General features: G+C 28.9%; 1 protein-coding gene across 4 annotated transcripts in view; it reads left to right on the top strand.

Annotated features, from left to right (window-relative positions):
* The window catches only part of LOC121122169 (uncharacterized), a 312,765-nt gene that overhangs the window by 173,907 nt on the left and 114,904 nt on the right, over positions 1-23,954 (top strand). For 2 of the 4 annotated variants that reach the window (XM_040717177.2, XM_040717176.2), the window contains exon 1: positions 15,156-15,345. The exons of the other annotated variants lie outside the window; for them this stretch is intronic. The gene's annotated coding sequence lies outside the window, so the exon portion shown is untranslated. Of the gene's footprint in view, positions 1-15,155; positions 15,346-23,954 lie in introns of those variants that run through there. 4 annotated transcript variants of the gene reach the window in all.

Raw genomic sequence — 23,954 nt, 5'->3', positions numbered from 1 at the left:
ATTAAAATAAATACATCCCGATGATATTTGAAATTATTCTGTGAACTTCGTACCATTTCCGATACCAGTACAATATTTTAAAATTTGACTTTACCAAGACTCTGGAAGCACAAGGGTATTTAAAAAATGTAACATAATTTCTTCACCTCATCAGTATCTGCCTCTAATCTATGTTGATAAAAGTGTTCTCATCAGGTTTAGCTGACAAAACTGTAAAAGTTAAAATACGAAATCATTGAGATTTCCTTCGGATATAAACACCGTGCAGGCATTAATGTATGGCTCGGTGGTGTGTACACGTAGAAGGTAAAAAGAGATGCTAGTGAGCTTAAATTTATGTTAACAAACCTGGTGTCATGCAAAAATGTGGAATTGTTAGAAACGGATTTTGGTCATTCCACTTCAAGTGTGCATAGCCTCACAGCATGACCATCACTTATTTCCATGGTTTTTGGCGAGCTGCCTTTTTGTATGTGAAAGAAGAGAGTATATGAAATATTAGTGTTCTGTGATTTACGCTCAAAATTGGCCCTAATGTGTTGGACCAGTGTTGTTCAGAAAGTCATAATTACTCTCATAGTGGTTTTATTTAAACAAAAACTACGTCAAAAGATGCACAAGAACACAAACTATAATTTATATTCACTCATAACTTATTGTATGTATACGAAAATAAAAGTTTGGGGCTCTGGTGCGGACTTCAAAATAACGCCTCTGCCATGCATCAAAACCGATTTTATTTTAATTTTGTTGGAACATGTCTCAACATATTTTTTCAAACATATGCAAAATTCAGAGAGAGATATTCATGGGATCACTTGCAATGAGAGCATTAACTAGAGTATGTAGAACCACTTTTATTGTATTAATATACAAAAATATTCTTCCTCTATGTATATAATATACAAATTTTATGTTGATTCATAAAATAAATTATGATTTTTATTTAGATAATTATAATATAACAGAAAATTGAGATAGTTGATTAAATAACAATAAAAATAACACTATAAATAACTTATGATCTTTGGATCGAGAATGACCGAAATATCAACTTATCAAACGTACCGTCATGTTATTGAATCTATTCTATGCAACACTGCATTATCTTTGTCTAATTTTGTACATGTGATGCCTTTAAACTTAGTGATAATCATAAAAGCCGTACATTTATACCAAAAACTACCTGTAAATTATTTAAGGGAAAAAATGAGTAATATTTAAAAATATATTATTTTTCCAATTGGTGTGTGGGTCAATATAGAAACTTTAAGCCTTCTTGAACCTCACATTGCATCAAAAGGACATTCAAATGTCTACTGAGATGTATGTTTTTTGCCACAAGTTACGGCAAGGGACTGTCAGATGATATAGGTGACGAAAGGGAGCCTACGACGTCCTTATAAAAATTAAATTACAAAACTGAATGCTTTATTAGAATATTCAAGGAACAATATGAAAAATATGATGATAAATTTTTGTACCAAAGAAGATAATCAAAAAGAAAAGACTATTCAAAAAAAAAGGTTAAGTTAAGTAAAACCATTTATTTAATTATCGAATTAGACGGATGACTTAGAGTTTGCATGTATGTATAGTGAATCAGAGAAGTCAAAAGTGGATTTTTTATTTATTAATTAAGTTTAAAACGAAATTATTGACTCTATCATAATGTTATTTTTATTGTTATTTAATAACATATCTAAATCTTCAATAATATGGTATTTACCTAAATAAGAATCCCAATTAATTTCATTAATCAACAGAAAATATGTATATTATTTAAAATACGAGTTTAAATATAGAATAATAATAATAATATACTATAAAAGCTTCTCTACACAATTGTGTTAATGCTCTCATTGCAAGGGATCCCATTAATATCCCACTCTGAATTTTGGATATATATCTGCAAATATATTGAGACATGTTCTACAAAAATTAAAAGAAAATCGGGGTTGCTGCTTGCAGGGGTGTCATTCTGAAGGCCGCATCAGATCCCCAAACTTTTATTTTTGTATAAAATAAGATTGTGATTGAATAAAAATTATAGTTTGTATTCTTGAGCATCATTTGACGTAGCTTTTGTTAAAATAAAGCCACTATGTGAGTAATTAAGACCTTATAAACAACACTGGTCCAACACATTAGGCTTAACTTTGAAAGGACCTAAAACCTCCCAGGAGAATAACAGAAACTGTAATATTTCACACAATCTCTTCTTTCATATACGAAAAGAGAGCTCACCAAAAATCATGGAAATCGGTGATGAACATGGCGTAAATTGCAGAAATAGGGTGTACATTTCAAGTTTATTACACACATTTATTACAGAAAAAACAACATTTTAAAGACCTTTATGTTTTTTGGAAAAGGAAATGTGGCCATTTAGCTCACTGGATCTAAACCCCTAGAACTATTATAAATGGCGCATCTATTGGAGAGAGTCGAATAAACGTGCATATAATACTGTTGACTTCTTGCATTTTCAAAATAGTAGCCAACATGGAAAAGGTGTTCCTCATCAAGATCTATGAGAGGTTCAGGTCTGTGTTGGAGGCTGTAGTTGAAGCATACAATGGTTGGTTTTAGTGATTGGCTTAACAATGAACCCTGTCATGTAAAAACCAAAGATTTGTGCTGAATTAATTTTGTGAAATAAATGGTAATATACATTATCATTAAATTTCCAGATTTAAAATCCCCACACAGTATATTCATGTACATACATACATTAGTTAATTGAATTTTCACTTAGCTTTTGTAAGTTGCATGTCACATATGCAACTTGTACATATGTATAACAAATAAATATAAATATTTTGATGTCTTTCATTATCCCCATATTTAAAAGTGAAGGATGTTGTATTCGCTTAACCTTCAAATAAATATTTGGAATATACATGCTGTCTTTTGTTTCAAACTCCTTCCACGTATATTATGAATATGCATTGTAACATACATAAACATTTATGTACCTATATTACTATAGCAAAGTTTGGCTGTTCAGATGTATGTATAGTCGTGTTGAGTGTATTTTAGGACTGTGTAGATACCTGATCTAAGAAATAGCAATTAAATCAAATGTGCGCGTCATATGAAAAAAGAAAAGGTAGCATATAAGTTTGTAGAGTAATGCATAATATACAATGATGAAAATCCAGTATAGAATGGCATATTAAAAAAAAAGAAACTGACAATCAACATGGTAATCCTGACAATTTGAAGAAGGTTTTTTGAAAAGAGAAAGAATAACGCTCATGACGTTTGCTTACATCAGCTACAATCAGCCGTGGCAAAAGAAGAAGGAGAAATGGATATAAACAAGGACATTTGTCATAATTACTCCGATGTCGACCCACAATTCTACTCTGAGTCCAAAAAGTACTTACAAATATAACTCCACAACACCTTCTCTGGGCTAAGCTCCGTCTTTTATCAGCAGACATCATCATTAGAACAGGTTTTGAATATAATTGATTCTCTTTAAGAAAGGATGTTCACTACTAAGGAATTAAATAATAAGGACAAAAGCAAAAGAAAAGAAAATTCATTCTTTATACTACCAATTACAAATAAATGGGCCAGCTAAAAAAACACACTAGATTTACATAATTCATAATATATGCCCCACTGGTATGTCAAAATAAATTAAAAACGAAAATAAATCTGGTCCTTTTATTAGATAAGCTGCAATCATCTGTGAGAGGAAGGAAATAACCATAAGTCCCACTCCGTATATAGCTATGATATGGATAGGAATTACTTAGATGTTCCCTTCTTCATAATCTAATCATAACAGCTTTGAAAATTATAAAATATTGTTTTGATTACCAACTAGAAAAACCCACTCCCGCATTTATACACCTTTAGGCAAGTAAAAATAAATGAATTCTTGCAGGCCCTTAGGTTAATTCATATTTTATACTATATAAAGTCCTATAAAATATGAGTTAAGGACTCATTTTCAACAACGATAGTGTGTAACTAAAGTTCAGATTTAAAAAGGGAAGAAAAATGTATACTTGATTGTAAATCCTAAGCATTTTTAGCGTTATTGTTGTCAACCCTAACAATGTTTATTTTATATTCTTCAGCTAGTATTTTTACTCTTTTATTATTGAAGAATAATGTGTGAATTTGTTCATAAAAACGTTTAATAACACAAAATCATTTCTTATGTAGTTATCTTCTATATTATTAAAACAAAGTTTGTTGGTTCATCGACGCATAATAACTCCGTCAATACTACGACTTGTACACATAAATATATATGTATTTGTACAATCTCTAGCTTTGCTCCATTACTTCCATTGCCTTTACACATTTGTGATATATTGTTATTTGCGGTATATCTAATAGAGTGTATTCATGTGGCATCAGCATAGTTGATGTTGGCCAACTTAGGTCCTAAACAATTAATTTTATACGAATATAATCCCTTCTTTTAGTAAATGCAAATTACCACATCTAAAGTGCATGTACCCATCTAAATATATATTTATAGTCGTAAATTATATTTCTCCCTTTATCATTTATCACTAGGTTACCTCCCTAACATAAAAATACCCTTTGAGTTTTTTTTTTTTGTCAGCTGTCAATTCCCTCCTCTGACTTAATATGTCATGGCTATTTCATAACTTATTCCTTTTGATAAAAAAAAACGAGGTAATAAGTAATGCAATATGTATCCTTCTTTACGAAAAGGACAGGAATACAATTTCTTCTTGACCCCTCGTCGTATATATATATATATATATTGGCCATCTTATTATATCTATCAAGAAATTTTGGCTATCATAAAGAAGTACAGATGTATAACTACACTTTTAATAAAATGTTACCAAGCAATATTAAATACAGTATCGAATAAAATACTATGTAGGATTTAAATATTATGGAATATATATGTATGCATATAATTAATTTAAATTATTAATAGAGAAATAATATGGCAATGATAGTTTTAAGTACTTAAGAATAAAATAGTAGTTGGTGTGATTGACTTATTTGGCTAAATAGTATATGATTTGGGCCCTTTTTTCAGTTTCTTTTTGTAAGGAAAGTTGCGTGATACAAAAAATTTAAGGACGGGTTATACAAGTTTATATATATATTAGGGTGTATCTTAATGACGAAAGTTAAAAATTTGGTATCGATTGATATTTTTTATTTTACATTTGTTCGTTTAAAAAAAAATTAACCATCAAACTTTCCAAAAATTGGTCCTTTGTCGACCTGTTCTGATTTGAAAATCTATAATATTTCGAAAACAAGTAATTTTTGATGAATTGTTTCTTTAAAAATAACGATTTGAATCCAGTTCTAAGATTTTTATTCTATTAAGTATTATAGATGAAACATATATTTTGCAACAATATTTTAAAGATCTTTCTGTAACTTGACTCATGGTATGATTATTTTGGGTTCAAAAATGTTGCCTATGGATATATATTCTCGTTCGGTTTCGTGTACTACACGCATGATGTTTCTATTAATTTTTTGTTTACTAAAATCTCATTTTTTTTATAACAAATGTGAAATATATTATAATTAAATATACTTTCGTTGTTCCTTTATGCAAAATAAGAAAATCTATTTAATCAATTTATAATTTCAGACTACAAAAACTGTCAATTAAACTCTTAAAAATACGACCTTTTATTTATAATTCCTTAAATTCTAAGGTTTTTTAAAAAAATATTCATTATGAATATTTATTTTTATCAATAAAACTAATCAGATCACATTAAGGAATAACCACTGTTGTTAATGATTCAGTTGCATTCCTCCAATCCTTGATATTTATAATTGAATTATCCTCCCGGTTGAGATTCAATCACTTGAACAAGATGGCAGTACACTGATATCTCCCAAATCACTTCCATCTCTTACGTCTCTTATTTTTGATATCTTCTAAAGGGGAGTTTGATAGTAAATATAGAAGAACATCAACAATTTTATGCTTGTCTCATTACAAAAATGATTATCTTAGGAATTATTTCTTAAAATAAAAGTCATCATTGTTTCACATTCAATATGGGTCATATCGGTACGTCTTTTCGCACGACTCTACATCTCAAAGTTTTGGTTGGCTTGAGATAAAACAAAAAAATGGTGCCTAATAGTCTAGCTCATTGCAAATTTTTACTTCCATATATGGTTAGAAATTAAAGTCTATTTAAGTATCTTAACCAGTCCATCACATACGTTACATCAAATGTAATTAATTCAATAGATGAGGAAAAAAAGATGCACTATCAAAAAAAGTAAAAAGTAACCTTTTGAAATTTGTGGAGAAAGGTGTGTTGCATGATCACTCTAAGCATATTCTACTATCTTTACTATCAAGTTTTCTAATCAAGAAGAAAGACAATTCCGGATATAAAAAATAAGAGACATAAGAGATGGAGGTATTTTGATAGATATCAGTGTATTGCCATACGGTTCACCTAACATCAATTGGGATGCTAATTCAATTATGAATATCAAGGATTGGAACAACGCCATTGGACTTCTTATCACAGAGTCATTTCTCAAAGTCAACTGATTAGTTTCATCACTTAACCGCTTTGACTTCTTAAATTATCATGCCACACACAAAGTTGTGAACGTGCAATAAAAAAAGTAATTATGGTTCGCCTCAAATTTGTTGACAAGAGGGGCTATATCAGAGCAATATTAAAGTTGTGTTTAATTTCCGATGACTTAAAGGCCATATAACCCCTTTAAAGTTCAATTTATAGGCAAATAATATAAGTTATTTGAATATATTGATATGAATAAAGTTCTTATTCTACATCTATTGAAAAAAAAATGAAAAACATAAGAAATACAACGACTAAATAATCGAATATATTGTAAATATAAAATCAGCAATATATTTACTACTTAGAACAATTTCTATACTATCAATTTTATATTTTGAAGTAAATAAAGTCCAAATTTAGACTTATAAACAAATAAAATTAGAGGCTGTGAATGTGCAATAGGTTTATAAACGGAGCAAGCTCTTAAATTGAGATATTTGTACTGCACATTGAGAAAAGCAGGTACATTATTAGTTTAATTTTGGACACAGCAACTTGAAGATCATCCTCCATGCTAATCATATAAGCTAATACAATAAGGATGTTTTCACATAAATAAGTTGAACAAAATAATATACCGTGTGTTCCATTAAAAATTTTTTAATAATATAAAGTGAAAGGTCTGGCACCCACTGCAGATGTAGTCCTCTGTCATGGTGTCTCAGTACGGACTGACGGTGGCTTTAAGGTGGTCAGTGTTTGGATCAAGGGCATTACAGGCCTTTCTCTCGACATGCACCCAAACGTGTAGTCAAGGGGATTAGCATTAGGTGCGTAGGGGGGGGGGGCAAAAGTGTCAAAAAAGAGGTCCAAAGTGTCTTGTAACGGAGAAGATGTTTTTTTTCCTTTCCGGTATCAAAAGTGGCCTCTCCTTACTCACAAGGCTCTTTCCACCCACTTTTTTTATTGTTCTCCGGACACCCTGGTTTGAAATCTCGAGATTTAATTTTAAAAAATGTGCAACTCAAAAATTGCTTAAATTTGTCACCTTTTTGTTTCTATACAAGGTAAAAACCTTGTACCATGTACAAGGCACAATTTACTTTAACTCAATCTGCCAATATTGACTTAAATATTTAAGTAATTTATATTGGACAATGCTTGGATATGATCAAATCAGAACAATCTACTTACTTTCCTTGCAGCATTGCTGTTTTTTTATTTTTTTTTATTATCATGACTTTCTATTCAAAAAGTTAAATCGACCAAATGCATAGAAATGTACAATTGTTTAAAATTATACAAAATAAGATAAAAAGAATAGAGTTTTTTTAAGTTATCAAAAATCGCATAAAAGATTATTATGGGATTTATAAGTTGTTAAAAAGTTGGGTAAAAGTTATTTTTTTAATAGAAATGTAACATGGTTTAAAAATAGATTGACTCCATGTATCACACAATTGTTTTGCTCAGACCTACAAGAAGGAGAAAAGATTTTTGATGAGCAGGCATATATTATTTAATACTTGTTGCATCTTGATTATGATGATTTTTTTTTTTTGCCTTTCCCTGAACCCATTTCTGTACAAAGGAAGATTGTTGTAGGCAATTAGCAGCACGAGTCAAGAAAGGAACTCCTGCGTGAAAAATCCAATCTGCAATGTTTCCTTACAATCTTTACAGCTTTTCTGTTGACGTTCGGGTATGTTCTTTGATGAACAGTTCCAAGACGATGGTTAAAGTTGCGTGGTTTATTAGGATATAAAGCAATGAGGGTACAAACTATCGAACTTATATAAGAAATCATCATTTATATTAATAATTACTCAACTTGTGTAATACTTTAAAAACTCAGTTTAGTTCAGCAAATATTATGCCTCAAAAACCATGTTACGATTTTTTATTCTATTTGCAAAAACATCGTCGCCTGTCATGAGCCTTTATAGAATACAAAGGTTTAAATTTGGGATATCTCCTTGACGGAGATGGCCCTGACGTCCCCATGTCAAGGTGTATCAAAGAATCACTCTTGACAGCAGATATGGTGAAAAGAGTTAGCATCGGTTAAGTACTAGTTTTTTTGGTGATCTGTTGGCCTCCCCAATCACCAGATCTGAATCCTATGGTTTATAGTATCTGTTGACAATTGAAGTCCCTTTATATTCCGACACCCAAATATTGAAGACTCAAAGGACTTTGTCAATGAGCAAAGGACTGCCCTCTAAGAGGCCTACATCAAAAGCACCTGCAGCAAATTCCTATGAATAAAATTATATACCATTATTTAATTCGTTTATTTTAGTATTAAAAGTTTTCCACAACCCGGTCTGTTCTTAGTAGCATTGTTCATTTTTGTGAGTCTTTTTAGGCATCTGATTGTAAAAACAACAAAGCAAGCAATGAATGTAAGATAAGAAATAATAATGAGGGAAGATTCTAAATAAATGAGAATAATGAATTGGAGAGAACCAAAATCTAATAAAAAAATGAGAAAATCTGTTTAAAGGTTAGATGATGTATTGTTAGAAGCGAGGGAAAAACATTATAATCCTATTATAGATTATTAACTAATGTACATTTATAACATGTTAATAAATTTACAATGGTTTCCTATTTATTTTTAAAATCGACAATTGAGTAGGGATATTTCAGGCCTGTTTTCCTTTTGGAGAGATATATCCTATGATAATTGCCATACATAGAACATACAGTGTGCGTAAGCAAATCGTACTGTCCCAATAAAAGTTATATAAAGCAATTATTACTTAAAATCGATGTTGGGTTCCTACTAAGAAAATGTTCCAAAACTTATTAGCTTTCACAAACTGTATTATTGGTTGCAATACGTCAACAAACAGCGACAATGGAAACAAAAAAAAACAGATTAGAGATTATCCGATCCCATCACTTTGAATAAGAGATCGGAGAAATTATAAATTGCCCTGTTGAGCCTGTTCGTAAGGTCAGAAGGCTTATTACCGGTTGGGCCATTTAAATCTAAGCACTAATTCAATAATTAATTAAGGTTGAGTGATAAAAATTTATTCATATTTCATAAAAGTATAAACAATTAATTAAAAAAACCTGAACTCTCTAGTTTATGTAAAAGTCGAAAAAATGACAACTGAACATGATCAACGAATTTGCATTGTCGCACTCCAAGCAGTTGGGCATCCAGAAGACCACCGTCTACGTTATCAGGAAGTCTGATGAAGAAAGGTTCTGTCAAAAAGGCCAAACTCGACCCGGAGGAGGAAACACATATTATCTCAACTAAGATTTTTGTGTCGAAATTTAAAAGATTTGATACATCTTTGTTTGTTAAATGTAAAATTACACTTTTTGTAAAGTTTAGAATTTTTTTTGTGGGGCCTTAAGGACCAGATTTCTTTACCTCAGCTTAAACTGACACTGGTCACAGAATGGTGCATATTCCCCCTCCCTTTTTCATGCAAAATAATGAATACAAAAAAGCAACTTTTTTTGTCAATATTTATTTGAGTTAATGAAAAACAAAATTAGAAATATAATATAAATGTATTTCTGTTTTGATATCTATATATATATATTGATGCCTGTATAGAAATTTACCTATTTATAAGTTTATTTGAATTATTTTATGTGAAAAACCTTGAACCCATCATGACCGAATCCAAAGTTGGATTTTTGACAATAATATTTACTTGTTTTGAAACATTTTACACATTCCCTCAGATTTCCTTATAAAATCCAGTGGTCCATTTTATGATACCAATTACCAAAATTTACTTTTAATTTTGTTTTGGGTGTTGAAGACATAATCCTTACTGATTTGAATATTTTATAGAATACTTACACTATTTCTCTCTTAAATCCTATAAAATCAACTTTTTTTATTTGTGTTTCGTTTAAAGTCTTCAAACAACATAGTTGATAAGCATTATTGACCGATGCTTCTGCATAAATCGGAAAATAGACTACCACCATTTTTTATTTTGTAAATGAATCATATCCTTGCTAAAATTTTTTTGTAATCTTTCAATTCCATACATATATATATTTTATAAACTGAAATTGTGTTAGGCTGTTCTATGTTGAATCTACCCCCCTTTTCTTTGATCTACCGACGGGACATTTTTTTCTGGTTGATTTTTATAATGTTGAAGCAACAATAGCAACCTTTGGTATATATTGAGGATGTCACCAACCTGTACCCAAATCACTTCTTTGACCACATAGTAAAGGAGTTTTAGTTATTTATTTCTGGGTGGATTGGTTCTTCTTCCATATTAAGGTTCTTCCAATGCTTTGCCAAATTTTTTTTTTTTTTTTTTTCAGTTATGAGTTTTCCCCCACTGAACCAATTCCTACAAAGAAGAGGATTGGTGGGCCTTGTTGTAGGAAAGTAGCAGCATGAGTCAAGGAAGTGACCCCTTCATGAAGAATCCAGTCAGCAATATTTCCTGTCAATATATTCAACTCCCATATTGATAATAGGGCATGTTCTTTATAGTACTGACGACAGTTCTAAGGCAAGGGTTATAGTTTAGTGGTTTATCAGGACCTAAGGCAATGGGAGTACCAACCATGGAACTTTTCCAAGGAATTCTCAATAGCATTTGTTCAAAATATGGCAAAAACACATTATTGGGAAATATTAAAAATGGTGTTCAAACCAAGCAGCAATTTTGATTTTCCCTTTCTTTGTTAGATTGTTAACATGACTATGTGGTGCCTCTAATTTTATTATTCAAGGCAGTTCACTTGTTGAATATATAAATCTGTTTGTTATCTTTTTTTATTATTAATTAATCCTTGTACTACGGGAAATAAAGTACGTGTACCTGACCTTAAAACAGTTCAGTAGTAATTGTATTTTACTTTCAAAGCATAAGTATTGGTCGATTGTTACAAAGACACTACATTGGTGACCCAGACAAAAAGATTTATGACATTATATGACAACATGGACTCAAAGAAGAAGTGTGAAATCAATAATTGTCTGAGAAAATACAGTCTAATTCCTAAATACGGCCTTTAATAAAAATATGAATAGTATTTAAGATAGTGTCAAAAAGATGCCAATCCTTATTCAATGCTAAAGTTTTGCTCATTGGGCAGTGTGCTAGTTCGGAGGAAAAATTGATTAATTATCTAGTTGATCTATTTGTGTTTCAGAAATGGAGGCAAAAGAATGGAAATTTAGAATAGAATTGCCTTCATTCAGAAAAGGTCAAAATCACTATCATTGTAATTAATAGATGCTAAACCAAATAATTAAAGCTTTAAGTATATAGTAATCTTATATTAAATATACTTTTCACTAGGTAATACAAATACTTTCAACAATGGTAAGGTTGTATACAGAAGAAATGTACCAATAATTAAGTGCTTTTGTATTTGGTATAAATTAATTTTTTAAGGGTCTCTAAGCAATTTTTTTTTAGGATAGAATAGTGATAAACCAAAGAGGGATTTGAATTAGAACAATCTTCTTATTTGTGTTTTAAGGACTTAAAACATTTTTTGTTTTGATTTATTTATTTTAAGTCATCAAAAAAATAATGAATAAAGAAAATTATTTTGATTCCTTAAGAAGTTCATTACACAGTTGTCATAATACAATTCCCTCTTTCATTTAAATTTTTCTTTCCACTTCCTGCTTTCCTGGAGAGGTCTTCTTCATCTTGACCTACATGAAAACCAGATTCTTTGAGCACTTCAACATTTTATAATCCTCGTTATATCAATTTCAGTATCTAGGAGATATGAGATGCGCTGCCTTTAGGCTTTTTGCTCACTCATGATGAAATTATGACGATATATTTAGTATAGTTTGCTTATGCACGAAGGATGGCTAAACCAAAACGTCAAAAAGTAATCACTAAACTTTACTATATAATTAAGAAAATAAACATTAATTAACATTCCACGTTTTGTTACCCAAACCTTTACTTAGATAATCAAATAATTAAGCTTGTACAAGTAAGTTCTGCAAATCTTAGTCCTCACTGTGCTCTTATTTACTGACCATAATGATCAGAAATTGAATATGACATAAAGACTTTCTTTCTATTTCTACTCTTCTGAAAGCATGCATTTTTTAACATTGTTTAAGTTTTGGGCAACAAAAAAGGCATTCATTCCATTGTGTGAACATGAAATAGCATTAGGACAAAAATTAACATGTTTAAGATATTCTTGAGTTGAATTTTGTTGTTATTCTTTGTTTGATAATCATATTTAACTCATACAAAAAATGTAAAATTGTCTTCGTTTCATCACAAAAATTAAAATATCAAAAAGGATAACTTCAACATTATAGTGTAAACATCTTTAACTTTTGTTTTATTTATACTCATAGTGACGTATTTCATTTATGTGAAATGTGTCTTGGGATTGAATTCCTACAAGGATTTAAAAATAACATTTGTTAAAGACATATTCATACATATGTTCATATTATTGAAAATATTCTTGCATTTCACTTTGTCAGATTGGATTTCCTGTAAAATTATTTTCCTCCATTTAATTTTAATTAATTAATTTCTTTGTTTACTCAAAGTTATAAAATAATTAGACACATATACATTGTCACGGATTTCCCTTGAAAAATGAGGAGGGATTAACATAGTTTAAAAATTAAGACATTTTGTGTGATCCATTTTGTGACTTTTATATTTTATTTTGAATGATCAACAACATTCCCCGTCATTATCATAGTTATCAACAATTTTATTATTTTAAATAGCATTATTAATTGTAATGTATTATGTATTATGGATGCAACAATTAATCATGTTAAATGGGGTTAGCTATAATATATACTTCATATATTCTCTACATATGCAATATATATCTTATTTTACGCATACAAAACTTGGCATTTTACTATTTAAAGTCCTACGTAAATGTCAGAATAAAAGTTCCACATATTTTTTTAACATAAAAAAAAACAATTTGCACGTCAAATGTGTATCATATCGTTCAAACATCCAAAAAAAAAAATATGTAAGAATTTATTATAAATCATTTTTTATCAGTCTCAATATGGGTATTTGGATGTTCAAACAAAAGAAAATATGTTGAATATTGTGAATATTTTTTTTCTGATATACATATATCAAATGTCAACATTAAAACAAGCTCGAATAGCTTGGTGAAAATCGATCAGTATGCTAAAATTGAAAATTAAGTTATGTTCTTTTTATATTATATTAACAAACTTTTTAAATTATTTTTACTGTTTAGTTTTAAAGTTAAATTTGAAATCATGGAGCTACTTTTTAGCCACAAATGCCTGTTGATGATGATGAACATAGATGATTTGTGAGTCAATAAAAATTTAGTATTATTTAATTTTAGTGAACATCAAAGTTAAATTTGATAACAAAGATCAGCCATTATGATTAATAAAATGTTAATAATTCAGTTTCGTATAACAAAATGATGTAAAATTGTGGTACTATACTCTCTATTGCTTACCTAGAAGTCCTTCTAAGGCTTTGGAAATATAATATTTATTTGACTAGATAAATGATTTACATGTGGTGTGCTACACAATTTTTATACAGTGTCATTTTAGACAAGATGTTCCTTGTAGACAGATAGCATTTCAAATTTGGACATGAAACCTTCTCTTTGCAGACTTCCGGAAATCAAACAACATATTGTCCATTGGAGTCCTTTCACTTTTCCAAAATGTATTACTTAAATTTCATCACTCCAATAAAGAAATTAAACTATATAACTTTAAATCAGAAGGCTGATGAGATAATCACTTAGATTTTTGACCTCATAAACACATTGCCATCAAATGGTAGGAAATGTATTTTTCAGAAAAAAATTCAGGTAGTTTTGATGTACGAGCATTTTTTATGTTGAGTTGGAGGAGAGCGGTGCGAGTTGGTGCATTTCCACCACTTTTTTTCCATATTCAGTATCTTTTAGAATTGATGTTGAGAGTTGAGTTTTTTTTTAATTTTTGCAAAATTAGTTGCCAATTTTGGTACTAATTTCATAAAATGGTTCATGTACATTTAGCTATAATATCCCTATTACTTAGTTTGCTTTCGTTTCGTGAACATGCACCATCGTTCGAGCAAGCTTGGACAATAGTGTTATTGATACATAATAGAGTTAATATCTGTGGGTTCCAACTTTACTGATGTCATACCCTTGCTAGCATTTGCCAAGTTGTAATGACTCTAAGAACACACATTTACCCGTTCTCCAATTACCCCCCCAACTTCTTCAATACAGATATTCCAAACTCTATTATTTGTAATTTATATTTTTGGAAGAATTGCAAAATGTTATATTTCATAATCCTCTTATGAAAGAATTTCTTATCATTTGCTTTCTATTAACGAATTATCGAATGTACTTATCTATAAGCATGCCTTTTGATGAGTTCAATTGCAATCCTTTATTATATAATCTTATATTCAATGTCAGATTAAGAATGGAGGAGCTTTTTTGCACGAAAGAAGAAGAAGTAGATTTCCCTCACTCTCTCAGAAACCCCCTCCCAAATTTGAACATGACTTAAAAAGAAGATGAAGGGGAAAATGAGCGCACTCTTAAAGTAACTCATCGTATTCCCCCTTCCCAAAAACTACTTTTTTTTTTTTAATATTTGCTTTTATCTGACTTAGTTGCAAATTCCTCATAGTAGAGTGAACATTTAAGCATCCTTTTAACCCCCCAAAAAAGTTGAAAAGTGAATAAGTGAAGACATAGGTATTCCTCTCCTCCCAAAGTTCCTACAGGAGGTAATAAATAATAACAAGAGGTAGTAGATTAAACATCATCACGTGAATATCTTTTATAAACGGTAAGACAATATTTTTAAGGAAAGGGGGGAGAGAGTTTATAACAAACTTTAAATTCCGACTATAAATAGTACAAAAGCTAACTCATTGCTACCCTTGATTATATAATGTTTCTATAAGGAATAAGTTGCACATAAATGTATATTGATAACAATGATTTATAAAAAAAGTGCAAAATTACTTTGTCCCAAAAAAAGACAAATAAAACCAAGGAACTATCGTATATTTATGCACTATCATAGCGTATATAAATGTATCTGCGGATAAAATAAGAATGTACATACTTTTTTCAAGGAAATTTTTGTATAAGTTGCTTGTAAAAAATTTAAATACAAATAGAATAGATCAAAATTGATCAGAGTATTTCAAGTATAGCGAGATATTTCAAGAGATTTATCTTTAACATTATTATATCTATGTGGACTCTAAATTCATAGTTTTGGACATCAAATCATATAAAAAATGTACATAACAAGCCATATTTTTGTAAAAAAAAAGTCCATAAAATACCAACATAGAGAGCTTGCTCCTAAAAGCATAGATTTAAAGGACTTCAATTTTGTCTGTGATAAATGCTGTAGATTTGAAAGTGACCAAAGCAAAAAATATTTCAATCAATCTGAAACATTCCTCGTTGTCTAAATTTAGAACAGAAAGTTTATTTTAACATGGAATTCCACGTCAATTTAAAAATTATATTTAATTTTTTTGGCGAAATGGTTGTCGGCCAAACGTTCTATGATTTATAAAACAAAAATAAATATTTAAGATTATCATTGCTATTGGTTGGACGCTCGATATTGATGCAATTCTTGAACTAAAAATGTGGTCACTGTTATTACAGCCACTGTAACAGAAATGGTTCAATTTAAAGCTAATAAATATGACACAGAAAAAACGGTTACCGTTTAGATCATATCCGTCGGATTTTGGCTCACCCAGGTGTTTAAATCTATTTGAATATATTGTTGTTTACATATATCTTGAAGTTGTCCAAATAAGATTTGAAATATGGGTTTGTCTTAGGATGATACATTTAGAGTACGGGTAAGAATTTCTTGCAAAAAAACAACAAAACAAGGCTATTTTGTCTTTGAGAAAGATATTTTCATCCTTATTAGTGTTTCTCTTTTAAGAAAAAACTAAGTTTGATTCTAAAATTTCCTATCTTGATTTTTTTGCAAAAAGTAATTACGATTTTTGTAATAGAAATTTTAACTTAATTTGGCCCTTAAAATATTCATCGTAGAAGGGCATGAACTCCATGACTGCTGAACCCTGACACTCTTTTACTTGATAGCTTTTTTTTATTGTTATTTTTTGGGGAAATAACTGTCAGCAAGATATCCAGAAACGGACTTTAGCTAAGTATTTCAAAATACTGTAGGATGTTTTTAATATATCAACAATAAAATTCAATAAAAACTTTAACTCAATGGACCAACTTAAAATAAAGTTTTTTTATCACTCTTAATGTGAAATAAATATACATGGACTAAAACCAAGCTCTGGAGTCGGGACATAACTTGGCCCACTCCGAATCCAGTATTTTAAATATTTTTGTTTTATTGAAATTTTTTCCCGAAAAATTTAATACACCGACTATGACTCCGATTCCACGACTCTGACACCAATATACATTTTTATTGTTCAATTAAAAATTTCATAGTCAACATAAGTATAATTGAGTCATTTGAGGCTATATTCTTGAAATTTAGATTTAATTTATAGCTGAAGGTAGTTATGAGTTATAAGTATTAAATAACTGTGCTATGTATAAACAAAATTGTTTGGAATATAAGATATTTAACTAGATGAACAATGAAGGAAGTGGATCAAAGTCTATCTATTCTTAATTCATTTATGAGTTTGGGAAAATGATTTATGTATTCGTAGGCTAGGAACGACAATACACAGAACATATCACTGCAATTTTACACTGTACACTTATGAGAATTGACTATTCACAAGTTTAGTCAATGAACTAGCACGGCTAGTGGCTATGCTCTACCCTATATAATAGGTTAAACTTTTAAAAGTGTTTGTTTGGGAACTGGGATAGCATGGACTATAGAGCACGTTGGTAGTTTGTGAACTATACTTATAAATTAGTTACTTTAATAAGTTTCATAAATGAATAGTACTTAATACCAAAAATTGATATACATTTCGAAAATAACATGACGGATACTCAATAAAAACCATACTTTAAATATAATAATTTTTGTAGACAGAGTCGGAAACGGTACAAATTTTCTGACTCCCGACTCCACCAACTCCAACTCTGTAGCTCTGATAAAAACAAAATAAAAGCGTTTTGTTTCAACAAATGTCCAAACGTGTTTCATATTTTTATTTATTTCAATTCTGCCTTTTTTAGTTACGAATAGGGGATTTGAAGGAAAAGAAAGATAAGGCACATATGAGACCCCTTTTTTTAGCGGAACTTTTCAGCTACTCAAAGAGAGAGAAAATATACTTTTTCATATCTCAGATACTGAAACTTTGATCCTCTCAAAACTTGGGTATTCAAATATTTGTGAACAAAAGGAATGTGTTTGATACATTCACTACCTACAATAAAATGTTGGTAGTATGTATATATATGAAAGCATAAAGACTATTTCTATACTGATTGTAATCCGATCGTTTCTTTATACTTTAATTTCAATACACTAAAATAAAATATTATTTAGAACAAGAAAGAATTTTACTATTTCAATTATGCTAATTTTTAGAAAGTTATTTACTTCGTATAAAGTTAATGGGCCTTTTTTTTGTTAAATTTAATTCTTAAATATGTAAAATGACTTAAGTTATTTTGTTAAAATATTTTTATTGGTTATGACAGTGCATTCATTCATTGCAAAAGTAATATATTCTCAAGCTTTATTGGTTTAATTTAAAGAACAAAAATACTTTTCTGCAAAAAATCCTAATAAATTACTAATATCTTATTTTTGAAGTTATATTTGAAATATACAAACAAATGAAATACAGTAAAATAAATTAATTATTCAAAATAACTTGATTCATTTTTTGTTAATGAGCTTTGTTGAATTATGAAGAAAGAGGATTTGCCGTTGTTTATCTAATAGTGATGGGATTTGGCCTGACAAACTTAGACCAATATTAAAGAATGGGTAGATCTATATTTTCTGGGATCTGCGTCGTTTCAGAAATTTAAACGTAATAGTTCGGGTTAATTTTGGGTATCCGAAGTTTGGGATACAGATACGAAACCAAAATGAGACAAATACATATATATTAGGATTATACCCGATGTTAGAGCATCCATAACATAGGATCCTGACTAAGGTTACATTTTTACTGATTCCAATACAATGAATTACTAATAGAACATACTTATCAGTTATTGTTACAGTAACATTGGCCATGCAGATACCCATACTGTATAATGCAACCACTTCTTCGAAAAGTAACAAGAAGGTCAAAAATCATTTCTAAGTTAGCCAATTTTTTCAACCCTGGAATTATTACTCAATAATATTTGATAATTTTTCAGAGTTTAATAAGAACTAATTGGAATCCAACCAATCAATATTAAAAACACTGATTACAGGAAAGGAAGAAGAAAAATTGTCAACTGACAACCAAATACAGTTTATATTTTTGTATTAGTGAGTAACACTGTTTGAAATAACCACCATGTTAAAAATATATATTGTATTATGTTGTTCAGTTGTAGATGTTTCTGCTTTTTTTCGCCTTATTAATACTTTAAACGTTGATTGCTGGATTTCCAATTAATTATAGTTTATCTATGAACAATTATCAATTACTACTCAATAATAATTCCAGAGTTGGAAGAATTGGCTAACTACAAAATGATTATGATTATAAATGATATGAAATTGTTGGCTGGACCGACATATCGGTCCATTTAGGTCTAGAAAAATTCATTTAAGAATGAACTAAAAAAACAAAAGCGTTATTGCACCAAGTCTAAAAACTAGTATCTACGTATTCAATTTTTAAAGTAGAGTTCAATTTATACTGGGAAAGAAAAAAAGTCATTTAATTTAAATTGTTTAAAATTGATAAAGAAAAATTAGATAAGGAAAAGAAAAAGATTTTATTTCTCAAACACAACAAGTCCACTTACAACATTTAAGAAAAAAATATCTTAAAAGTAAATTAATCTTAGACTCAAAGAGAAAAAAGATGCTACCTCATATTTTAAGTCAATTTGCTATTCTCTATAATTTTTTTGAAATATTTTTTTAAAAATGACTTAATTTTAAGCGAATAATTCATCTTGATTTGAAAAAATCTTATTGGAGGAATTTTTTTATTAATTAGTCTTAATATGAGAAATAGTGTATTTGTTATAAAACTGTTGCCTCTTACGATGATTTTAATTCCCAGAAATATATTTGTTTATTCAATTGCTTTCTTATCAAAAATATAAATCTATACTATTTTAGTAAAAAAAAATCTGTCGATCTATATGTCATACGTAAAATTCATTTCTAAGAATGCACTTTATATCATAGAACTGCATGATCTAAGAAATAAGTGAAGCAACGAGTGTTTGTACCTAATACTCAGTGAGTTATATTAAAAAACAAAAGAGGAGTACATAATTCTTAACCATTTTTGAGCCTGCCAGTTTTTTTTTTTTTTTTTTTTTTTGTTGTTGGCAACCTAAACGATACTTTTTTATTTATTTTCTCATGCTGTTACCATTTTTCTTTCATTCTTGTGAGTAATTATATATGAATATGCTCATGAAAAGTGAAAAGTGACTCAAAATTTGTTGGGGGTTATCTTCAATATTAATTAAGATAATCGATATCAATAAATAAAGTTAATTGGTCTTTTATCTGTTTGTTGACGCCTAATAATTCCAAAAATGGATGGGTAGTACCTCTAGTGATAAATGTATGTCAATTTTTTTTAACTATCTCATTGTCTATGGTAATTATTTGGAAGCATGAGTTCAATTTCAAAATACAAATTTCAGTATTATGTTTAAAAAAAGGGAAATGGCTCTCAAAAAATGATATATAGTATATTGGTCAACATCAAGTTTGCATGTTAGATCTAATTTTATAATGGAGCCTGTGCACTCAAAATTTGTTAAGTACTTTAGTTATATAACTGCACTTATGAACATTATAATGAGTTGAATGACGAAAGGCACCAAACTGGGCTGAAGTAGAGGTTTTGTTACGGAATAATTTTCCCGGTAGTTATATAGAATTTTTTTATAAAATTGAATAGTTATTAAACCATCCCTATTTTCTTCATTTGTTGACGAATTATTCAAATCAAAATCTAGAAAAGCTTTAATTCAAACTTAATATTTGTGGATTTCATAAAACATCTTATTAGTACAAATACTTCTATAACTAAGTGCCTTTAAAATTATGATACCCGTATCATAATCCAGGGTTATTTTGAGCAAAATACTGTAGTTTTTTACGAATAATTAATTAAAATCATACATTTATATTAAATTGTTGTCATTCATGTGATATGTAAAAAAAATGAATAGAGCAAAAACTTTGGAAAAATGAATGGATCCGAAGTGCCAAAAGGTAGTCTATTTCAGAAATATTATTTATTTACTGTATCTTAAATTAACCCAAATAATCAGAAAAATCCATCTCCCATTTCAAATTCCCTTGTGGCAGCAATTATAAAACTACGAACAGACAGAATGTAAGACATAAAATACTCTATGTTTGTTTGTGTTTATGACTACACTGTCCAAGTTTCACGACATTTCATTCAATGAAATACTAAAACTTTTGTTTGCAGATGGGTAAGTAAACTTTTTTTACAAAGCAAAATATAATGAAATAATAGTGTACTTGTTATAATCAAAAACAATTTAGAGTTTGTATTTTGTATTCTGTGTTTACATATCCATTTTTATTTATTTAGAGGTATAAGTTGCATATTTTATATTATTTCTTAATAAATAAGTGCATTTTATTGGAATTAAAACATACTTTTAATATCTCTTTTCCAAGGTATTTTTTTAATTACCACCAAAAGAAAAAAAATACTTAAATAAATCTTAGCTCTTAATGGTAAAGTAATGAAAGATGAATACTACATAAACAAATAATTAAATACAAATTTTAGCTGATCATTCATGGACTCAATATAAGAAAAGAAAAGTATAAGAAATAAGATATCAACTTAAATAAACAGAATAAAACAACATTATACTCAAAAGTTGAAGCAAATACAAATAGACTCAAATGAAAAACACACAAAAGTTATTGAAATTCGAATATTTTATTAGATAATAGTAAAAATATGGAAAATATATATATATAAAGTGATAAAAAAATTGATTTCAATAATTTTTGTAATACAGAAACAGAAGAAGAAGTTGTTTAAGCACATAAAAGTTGCGTCATTTGAATAAAAAATGAAATTTCCATGTATATGTAGCAACAAAAGTAGAATTTCACAACTTTTGCCAACAAAAAAAAAAGTACTGCAAATTTAAGCTAAATGTGTGAAGGTCGTACAACTTTATGAAATTAGTATTTTTACATCAACTCACAATATTAATAATAAATATATGGCTCGTCAACAAAAAAAAACCAGTTAAAATGCCTTTGGTTTTTTTGTGAAAATGGAATCTGAATTCTGTACATTTTTATTGTTTGAACAATTGTATTTCATTTTCATTAAAATGGGATTTGAGTTCAAATTCTTGAGTTTGGTCAAGTTCGAGATTTCGATTATTGTATTGGATTTGGGTTTAAGTAAGCCGATTATACACATAATTTACTTCGAGTTTCTAAAAATTGGGTTAGAGTTTGCTATCAAGAAATAAAATAGATAATTGAAACAAAGGACGTTGTTTAAAAAAGTTTATACATCAGTTCTAATGGTTATTGAATTATCTAGTTTTTAATATATTAATCGAGGTTACCATAAATGGTAATGAGCATGTCTGCTACATCGTAATTAATCCTGTTTTTCTCATTATAAACTTTTTCCGTAGCAGATGAGAAGACCCACTCACAAGGAACTGATATTTCAGGTATTGATAAATACCTAATGGGTAACATAAATAGGGTAAAGGAGTGCTAATTTTTCTTCAGTGTTCCACCACTTTGGCAGGTCATTTGATCGATCGATACACGGCAACTTTAAATATTGATTTCTAAATAAAACATAACGTTTATAACATCACAATATTATGTGGCCCTTGGATTTTGCAATTAAAATTATCTATCATAAACTGTATGATGGTTATGGCACCATTCTTATCCTTAGTCATGAATAATTATATCAAAATATTTTTTTTTTAATTTTGCCCTCTCAGTATACTATTTAAAACTGTTTTATGTTCAGCTCCTGGACGATGCTAAGAATCGAAAGAGTATTGATTAAGCATTCATCACAAATTTTCTTGGTCACTTTTGAAGCAATTTTTCCTTTCAGGAAGTAAAAATGAGAAATATGGCGAGTTTTTTTCCTTTGAGACCTCCAGACTCGACGCACAATAATTCACGTGTGAACGGGCCAAGCACAGTATCGCCAAAAAAGCGTTAGTAGTACATTTAGACCTTTCAACATTTATTTACATTGTATTTTCTGAACTCACCAATAATGAAAATTTAAAAAAAGATGAGAAATACATAATACCTTTTTCCCCACCTAAAATGAGCTTCCTTATTTTTCTAAATTATAATTTAAGTAATTGCAAGATGCAACAATAACAAAGCCCATGTTTCGCAAATGATAGTAAATTATTATATAGGTACATTACGTTTGCAGTGGAAGTATCAAAATATTTTAATGACCTGTCACTCATACAATATTCATGCAAAAAAATAAAAAAATATATATATATTTAAAATATAAATCATAGAAAATAAACCCCAAATATTTACATATAAATGAACCATAAATTGTAAAATGTAACTCAAGGAAATGATTTTTTTAGTGTTTTAACAATGAAGCTATTTAGATATAACTCAAGGTCATTATTTTATTATTCAATTTTTTAAACTTAACATCTCGTATCTATTTATTTCAAGTATTATTTTGTACTTTTTCAAACAACTTTAGGGCAATAGGCGGCAATTTGGCGGACTTTCTATATTTTGTTAATTAAATCAAACATGTATCTATTTTAATTTTGTAAATAATAATAATTATATAAGAAAGTATCATCAAAATTTGATCATAATTGTAGTTGGTCTCCTATAAGAGAATAAAAAGCTAGTAAATAAGTTTATATTTTGTCCATTTTTCTCAACTGTTGGATTCTTCTTCACTAAATAGTAGGAAAAAGTTCACTTAGTGATATAACAACAGGATTAAATTGATATTTACTCTTGTTAGCTTTATAGAAATGGATAATGGAGTGTGGACTGCCAACTCTTTTTTTCAATGGGAATTTAATTGCAAGAGTTTGAGAAACGGAAAAAAAGTTGATTTTTTTTTTGGCAATCTACTGTTGGATTTTCTTTCTTGTAATATTATTTCATCAAGTGGAAAGTATATATCTATACTTTTTTAATAAAATAATGTTATTATATAAATTGTATAGGGTTTTGTTTTATACCATGTAACAGTATTCTTATTTTTGATTTATGAGTGTTAGTGCATA

Source organism: Lepeophtheirus salmonis, chromosome 7 (assembly GCF_016086655.4).
Source record: "Lepeophtheirus salmonis chromosome 7, UVic_Lsal_1.4, whole genome shotgun sequence".
Lineage (NCBI taxonomy): Eukaryota > Metazoa > Arthropoda > Copepoda > Siphonostomatoida > Caligidae > Lepeophtheirus > Lepeophtheirus salmonis.
This window is presented reverse-complemented; position numbering and strand designations above follow the sequence as displayed.